This window comes from Trachinotus anak, unplaced genomic scaffold (assembly GCF_046630095.1).
Source record: "Trachinotus anak isolate AG129_WGS33_773 ecotype Australia unplaced genomic scaffold, CSIRO_AGI_Tana_v1 ptg000032l, whole genome shotgun sequence".
NCBI lineage: Eukaryota > Metazoa > Chordata > Actinopteri > Carangiformes > Carangidae > Trachinotus > Trachinotus anak.
Genome location: NW_027273883.1, coordinates 1,507,921 through 1,516,711, shown reverse-complemented (window position 1 = coordinate 1,516,711; position 8,791 = coordinate 1,507,921). Strand labels below are relative to the sequence as shown.

At 42.4% G+C, this 8,791-nt stretch overlaps 1 long non-coding RNA gene across 1 annotated transcript; it reads right to left on the bottom strand.

Annotated features, from left to right (window-relative positions):
- LOC139612973 (uncharacterized) lies at positions 1–6,595 on the bottom strand. Its single transcript, XR_011686664.1, has 2 exons — positions 4,525–6,595; positions 1–3,670 (listed from the first exon to the last, which is right to left on the bottom strand). It is a non-coding gene; the product is annotated as an uncharacterized lncRNA (long non-coding RNA).
- Positions 6,596–8,791: the final 2,196 nt, after the last annotated feature.

Here is an 8,791-nt window from a genome sequence, read left to right as displayed (position 1 = left end):
TTTTTTTTTTTTTTTTACTTTTTACTGCACTACATTTATTTGACAGGTGCAGGTACAGTTAGTTTTCATATTAAGGTTTTACTTGATAAAAAAGCTTCTAGAGAATCACTGCAGGTGAATGAGCAGTTTTCAGCCTTTGGGCTCACATGAGAAACAGTCTGGTTGGTTCCTGTTGTCACATTTCAGACTCTGAGTTGTTATCGTTTCACATGGTTTAGTTTAAATACTTATATTTTCTGTTTTTTTCTCATTAAAGACACATTGATGCATCAGGATGAACAAAAGTATAATATGTCCAGCCTTCTGCAGAACAACTACTGTGAAGTAGATTTTTCTGACACTGAATGCAGGACCTTCACAGTAAATGAGTAAATGGTACTTTTATAAAAATAAAAGCTTTGAATAATTCCTCCTCCACTGAGGTCAAAGGTCAGAGGAAGCTGATGTGTTGTTTGACTGTGTCGCATTTACAGGTAACACACAGATGTTACCACCAGGCCTGGAGATGAGAGGTTTCCATACTGTGGTGAAGTTCAGTTAGTGCCAGATCCTCGTCAGGACAGATGGTTTATATAAAGAGGAGGAGGAGGAGGAGGAAGGTGAGCGACAGTTACCCTCCACCCTCCATCTGTCCAAAATGTCACGCAGCAATCTGAGAACCAGCAACCAGACCGACGAGTGAGGAGCACGTTTCTACTGACTGACCTGTGTGTGTGTGTGTGTGTGTGTATGTGTGTATATGTGTAGCAGTTGAATAACAGGCTCCAAATGACATTTTAAATTGAGTGGAATTTCCCTTTAAGTACAGAGCTGAATCTCTCTGTTACACATGACGAGTTTCTAACAGACACAAACTGTGGTTACATCGCACACACACGCACGCACGCACGCACACACACACACACTTAATGAACAGTGACAGAAATAATAATTACGTCTGACGGATGAATGAAAAAAAGAAAACTGGCAGAGTAAAACACTTGATGGCCACTGGAGTCTTCAGTGGCACACACACACACACAGGATCTTTGAAGCTATTTCTTTCCCCTCTGCCTCTAATAATTGTGTTTTCAAAGAGCTGTCAATCACCTGGTGCCTGCGCTGCACCTACAGACACACGCAGCACAAGACGTGAGGTTCCACACAAAAATAACTTTGTCGGTTTGTTTAGATGGACTGAATGGAAACACAAAAAATATATAAATATGTTTTCTGCGTCTCCAAAAACTTTTTACAGCAACTTTGCAAATAAGATGCAGAAATTAAACCAAACTACATCTCACACGCCGAGTTTCACAAACTCTGGTAAACATCGTCTGAACCTCAGCAGACACATGATAATGTGTTAATGTTGAAGAATATTAATGTTGAATTTTTGCCATGTTGTGATATTTACTCTGGAAAACATCAGTTCTATTTGCTCTTTTATTCTTAATCACATCCATTTCAAAGTCTCATCACAGAGCTTCTGAATAACATCTCTATGACTACACGGCAGTGAAGGACACATTTCTACAGCTGCTGCATTTTGTCGACAAATTCAGGTTCTTCAAGACTCCTTTAAACTGTTTCATCTCATTTTCAACATGCAACTTGCAACATGAGATCATTTATCTGTGAGCGACAATCATCTGTGACACAGGACACAGCCACCACACTGCATCTCTGTGGAAGTGATGCCTGTTTTATAAAGTGGATCATCTTGGGCAGGTGATGCAGTAAAAGCCAAAGCAGCAGAATCAGAAACCAGATTCTCAGGTGAAAATAATCTAAATCAGTCTCTTCTGAAAGACCCACGGGCAGAAAAGTGTTTTATTGACAGTATGTTTTTATGACCTGTCAATCATCTGCTGCACAGCCCACCTGAAATGACTCCAGATGATTTATTGTAAATGTCACAGACCTCAGTGAGCAAAGTAAACTGTGGTCTGTGTTTGTGATGCTGAGGATCACACTGTCCTCCTCATGTTGCCATAGTAACCGTGCTGTCAGTCTGTCCTGGTGTCCAGACGACTGACAGAGTCAGACTGTTGACAGGACACAGCCAATAATGTCAAACAGTAAATTGGTATCCTCTATGGAAATGTAATATATGTATTTATATTGGATTTCCATACATGAAAATGTAATATATGGAATATAGGCTTCATATATAATTTTTACATATATACGTTTGTATTTTATATTAAATATATGTTAGAATTGTATTAGAAATTGGAAAAAATTCATATATTGACATAGTCTAGCCCAAATAAATATCTATGTTTATGTATATTTATTTATATTGTTGACATATGTTACATAAATATATATCCATACCAAATCCTGTTAATATACATAGTGTTGATAATATACGTATTAGATTCCAAAAGTCTGAGACCACGTTCCCAGCACGGGAGGATCAATGTTTAAAGTTAATGAGACATGAATAAGGAAAACATATATAATCTTATAGAAATTTTATATGTATGTTGTTTTTCATAAACTTGAACATAAAACTTAAATATATATTACAACACATTTGGTCTTATACCATATCAAAATTCATCATAGAGATATTTTTAATATATGCTCACATACACATTTTACTATAGATATTTCATATATGTTATAAATGTGATCTTCATATGTGATAATAATATATCCAATCATAGTTCACATATATGACATCATCAATCTTGATGTCGGGACATACTGTATATGTCATATATTACATTCCTGTATGGGATGAAATATAAATAAAACAATGTTTCAGAGCCAAGAGAAGATTTTTATCAATGTGGTGTCACGTTCATGTTAAATCCATGTGACGAGGGAAAGAGACTCTAGAGCCCAGAGTATAATTTTCACATCTGTGGGGGAGGAGATGTGAAACTACACTGAGATGGTTTTTGTTACTTCAATAGAAATATATCTTCTGATGGATATCAACACCTCAGATAAAACCCAGGAGAAGTGTAAAATAAAGGACCTTTATGTGTTTCAACAGTAAGAAGAGTGTGTGTGTGTGTGTGTGTGTGTTTCTCTCCCAACTGCACCTCTGGCTGTGCAGCACAGAGCAGCTCATCACTGACACTGCAGCAAAATGTCAAACACTTTGAGGCAAAACACAAGAATAAAGCCACTCAATATATTTTAATATCTAAACCAGCAGTTCATGGATTCACACACGGAGACTGGTCATTATGTGACTGACAGTCTGCAGTGGCTCATTACACACTGCAGCAGAGCTCTGTGTCCACGGCCTCCACACTGAGAGCTGAACATCAGTCCAAACCCAGAGCGTCTGTATCAGCTGAGGAGCATGAAACAGTGAAGCGTGCAGAAATCCAGCGCTGCAGGCTCGCTCTCTGGGTTTTTGGGGGGAAAGTGACAGAGTCAGTAGATTCTATATTAAGATCTTCTCCTCCGACAGCCAGTGTTTCTGGCCCGAGTCGTCCCTCTCTCCTCTGCAGGCCGTCCTGCTGCTGTCACCACGAGGTCGGGCTGAGATATCAGGCTGACGGCTGTTTTTAACAATCTCACAGATCACATGAAAACCACACGTCATCCGTTAACGTTGTCCTCATGATGCTGAGTCTCAGCTCTCAGAAGTCCAGATGATTTATTAGTCAAGAGTGAGTTCATCCTCCTCCACTGTGACAACACCACAGAAGAAGATGTGCTGTCACTGAACAAGAAAGGAAGTCTATGTAAATTAATCCAGATGTGCCAGTCGGCCATTTCCACAGAAGAAATTCTGACTAGTAATTGTAGGAAAATCACAGGTGTTACTAATAACTGGCACTGTGACACACACAAGAGGAATTCAGTCATTATTGTTATCAGTAGCCATCTTTCCACTGAGTGATGTTCTAAGAATAAAGTTGGGTTTTCATTTCAGTCCAATTAAACCTGGCGATAGATTTCCAGCATCTGCTAATTACTGGAACAACTGCATCCACCGCAGTCGCCATCATATTTAATGGAAGGTGACGATGGCGTCTGGTGCAAATAATGATGGAAAGATAAACCCCTGACCCCTGACCCCTGACAGTGCCCACATGACAGGGGTTTTTTGGGAGATAATAGTCTGAAATGTTTCTGGATGTCATGTGACTGAGTTTTTCAAACTTTGTTGAATAGTTTGAAAAACCTCCTCATGCCAGCGTGTACATTTTGTCCTCAGTTTCAAATTGTGCATTAAGCAGTTTAATGGAAACGTGGTTAACTACTCCTGACGGTGGACGGATGGAGCTGAACCTGAACGCTTCGAAGACAAAACTTTAAATTGCACAATGAAAATTTGACTAAAAATAACAGTAAAGGAATAAAACTAATAGATATTTTAATTAAAAGACAAAAACTAATACGTCAGCTGCCAAAGGAAACACAGCTGAAATAAACTGATGATGCACAGACTCTGTGTCTGCAGCGTGTGGTGAAACTGAGTGAATGTGAGGTGGAGGAGAAACACAAACACTGATGTTAAACTGTGTCTCTCCTTCACCTCAGCTCAGTTATTTGTCTCACTTTTTTACCCACAGTTCCAGTTTTCAGCAGCTCTCAGCGCCGCATGGACCCACAGGAAGCTTAATGACCGTGGCCCCTCTCTGCCGCCGGCCGCTCTGACTGACGGCCTGACGGCTCTTGATGAATGATGTTCTCCGCCTCGACAGACTGAAACCAGCGCCAGGCGGTGGGAGGTGATTCAGCAGCTAAACACCAGCCCTCCGTCCTCTGAGGCCCCCGCCGCTGTAATGAGGCCTGCGCTCGGTTCAGCGGAGGGCCACGGGGGCCGAGGCCGAGTGACGAGGGCCGAGCGTGACAGTGTGATGGAGCGGGAGCGGCGGGGCTGGTGAGGAAATGAGGGAAAGGAGCATGTCACTGCTGTCAGGAGAAACGCTCATTCCTCCAGGTTTTTCTTTCTAACCTTTGTCCACTGAGAGCGGCGCAGCTCCATCTGTCTTCTCCTGCTTTATATTCACACATTCACACACCGAGCTGCTGCAGAGACTCAGTCTGTCCGGTTTCTAATCCACACACTGAACCACAAATATGAGTTTCAATAAGCAAAGCAGCTGAGCTTTTTAAAACACTCAGGCCCTGATCAACATTCAGTGTAAATGTGCCGACAGAATCATCAGTTCATCCTTTACCTGCTGGCTTCACATCACACTGGCTGCAAGTCACTGGCGGCTTCGTTGGCATCAAACCAGTGGTTCTATGTAAAGAAATCTACTCCAGGAGTAAAGGAATCATTCAATAATAAATAAACTCATTCACTGTCCTTAACTGTCCACTCAGCATCCACAGACAGTGAGCACAGGTTTCAGTTTTGTACAATAGCACCAAACCTGGCAACTTTACAGGGACGACCAGATACTGTAAATAAAGATGGACATGGCCTCCGTCACGTCACCCACCAGTTTGTGAGGAAGAAATAGTTCCAGAGCTTCCACCCTAAAAACACAAATGATCATGTAGACACTGTGGCGGCCCAGTATAAGCTGGGTGGTTTCAAGATGGCTGCCTCTCTCTCTCTCTCTTCAGGCTTACCACACCCTGACTCCAGCATCTCCTACTAAAAGATGCTATTACATATAGCATCTATTGCTAATAGCCAACGTTAGCACAGCTGTTTACTTACTAAACTTTATTCCTTGACATATGGAGAGCTGTCTCCAGCAGTGGAAAACAATGTTAACTCTTGTTTTGCTTCTGTTTCAATCAATTCTTTTCTTCTCCTGAGGTTAGCATGCTAACCAGCTAGCCTTTAGAGGCCTACACTACACAGCCTACACAGTTTGCTTTTGGTTGATGGTACAAATTTCTGCTAAAGCTTCAGAAAGTGTAACTCAAAGTTTTATACAGAATGAATCCAAACTGGACGTGGAGCTGAATTAACAACAGCTTTAAAAACTAAACTAGAGGTTGGCTCCTGCACAGAAACTGTAAACTTAGATATTCATGTGTTTCATATTTCTCATGACGACCTGCAGGCTCCACACCTCAACCATCAGCCTCAACAGACCTCCCACTGTCCTGGCATGAAATATTTCCATCCTTGAGGACGGCTGAGCTGTAAAACATGTCTGTCGTCCACATACAGTGTCACTGCTCAGACAACTGACCATCAATTCTTCACCATCTGTCCTTCATCAGTCCACGTTCTGTGACCTCTGAGAAAGAAGCCAAACTCCTGGAGAAACACACCATCAATGTTTTCTTTCTCCACCTACTTCACTCTTCTAATTTGATGCCAGAAGCAGAGATTACATTTGTAAAGTCATTATTGGTTAATCGTCTCCCTCCGGTCCGCACTGCCTTCGGTGTCAACACATGAAACTGGGATCCTCCAGAGTCTTGATATTTCTCACAGGAAATTCTCTCTTTGTGTTTTTCTGGCAGGTTCTCCAACATGAACAACCACATAGGTCATTTTTTTCAACCCTCTGATACGACATTGGTCGTCATGGTTACAATAATAAACATACAGATGGTACTGACAGTGGCATACCCACCTTTGTCGCCATGGTTACTATAGTAACGGTAATGTCTTGGTTAGGTTTAGGAAAAGATGGTGATTTGGGTTAAAATAAGTTCTTCCTCAACATCAGACGATCTTTGTAAACTGCTACTGTCACATGGGAATCGAACACCGCTCTCCTCTCCGTCATATTCATCCATCCACCCCAACCTCCTCCTGACGTGGACTTTGTCGCTCTATAAACTACGTCACCGCACTTTTCCCTTTGCTCCTGTCATCATCACTACGACCACTAGATGTCGCCTAGCAACAAAACCTAACTCTGGGTCATAGTGACCTGCTGACGGACGACCTCTGACCTGAGAGGGATTCAGAGGGATTCATCCTTGTCATTGTATTAGTGAGACAAAATGTCCAGGATACTCGGACAAAGATGTCGACTTGAGTCCTCCCAGTCATCACCTTTTAGCTCTGGTTTGGTCTCCACCAGCTGGTCTTTAACTGAGAACTTTAACTGAGTAGTGTATTTATCAGACCTGAACCAAACAGTAAAACCAAAACTAGGAGATAAAAGAGTCTAAAAAGCTACAGTGCACAGTAAAGTGTTTCAGTTCTCTGTAGGTTCATCACTACAACAAGCCCTTTTGTTAGACTCTGTCATCTGATCTACTGTTGATGTAAAAAACCTTGATTAGCGGTGATGTGCGCCGGCCTGAACCCGCCGGGGAGATCATCAGTCTGTGACAATCTGCTGTTAGTCTTGGCCGCCATCAGCTTACAGCTACTTGGACTCCGATATGACCGCTTAAAAAAACACCGCTCCAACACCAACACTCACACACAGATGTGAGTTGAGTTGCCTTCACTGTCACGTTCAAGACGACGGCTTCTGGGGCCGTGAAGTGTTCCCTTTCAAAACTTGTCAGATGAGTTTGAACACACAGTGAGGACGAGAGGCGTGGGAAGGAATGTGGATTTCCTTGCTGTCATGTAGAAAATGGAGGTTTTAACACCTTTCTGGGACTCAGCGCTCATTAAACTCTCAACGGGTCAAATGACCGAGTCGGTATTTAACTCGAGGATGAAGAAGAAAAACAGGAACTTCACTCTTCCTCTTGTCTTGTAGCTTGCTGTGTTTGCACTCTGTTGTTGAACAGTGCAGCTGCGGAGGATTTTTATTATCCTCTGTTATGGAAATGATAGTGTGTCACATTCACGAGCACCTCAGACATTCACATTAAACACCCGAACAATCAAACACAAGCACTTTTTCATCAATAACCCCCAACAAACCAGCCGAGGATTAATGTTCCCGTTTTATATCCGCTGCGTTTGTTAGTTTTATCCATCACAGAGGGGTGGGTGGGTGGGTATTAGAGGGCTGAATTTAAAAGCACCTTGTATGCCAGTGGACAAAAAGACTGATCGCACAATTACGGCTTTTGAGTTTAGTGGGAAATTGGTTGTTGTGAGTTTTACTATAAATGTATTCGATGTCCTCAATCCAAGGCTGTTAAACCAGAGACTTCAATTACATGTTGTAAAGGGATTAAACCGAGAGCTTCACTCCACAATAACACATCCATGTGTACGTCTGCAGTCTCAGCGGCAATGTTTCATGTAGTTTTGTGTGTTTGTGTAGCAGCTGTTAATGTGATTAGAAGAATATTGGCCCTCGTGCAGAATCCACTCATACAAACAGATTCATTCAAGTGGGACGTTCGAGTAATTTAAGATAATGTGTTGCTTTTACCAGCGTAGATCCAGAGTTTAGTCCAGGCCTGCTGTTTGAGTCATGTACAGACAGGAGGGCCACACACAGGTAATGTGCTCTGAGAGCAGGAATATTCTGAGCCTCTTCACCGGTATCAAAACTAATGCTGGTGACTGGTGTCTGTACAGTAAACAGACTGCTGCAGCCAAGGTAAAAAAACGGTGCAACATTTGCCAGAGCTTTCTATCAATATATATATGGAGTCACAGGAGTGAAATAAAAAAATCTTTTCTAGAAGTATTCTTTTTTATGGCACTCCTCTGACTCCATACAACAGCCCAGCTTAAACAGGGAGTCTGGAGGAGCTGTGACAGTCACATGGTCCTGTTAAAGAGTCACAGTGCGGGAGGAGCTGTACCTGGGATGGGGGGGGGGGGTTACTGGAGAGCAGGAAGCGAGCGGAGCCCCTCTGCTGTGTGTCTGTGGCTGAGTGTCAGTGCACAGACACAGCCCTAATTATCCTGTTAAACTGTGAATGTGGGGCAGTTATCAGCAGGCGGGGGTGTTGTGTTTCCTGCCACTGAGGAGGAATAAATCTGCTTCATGCA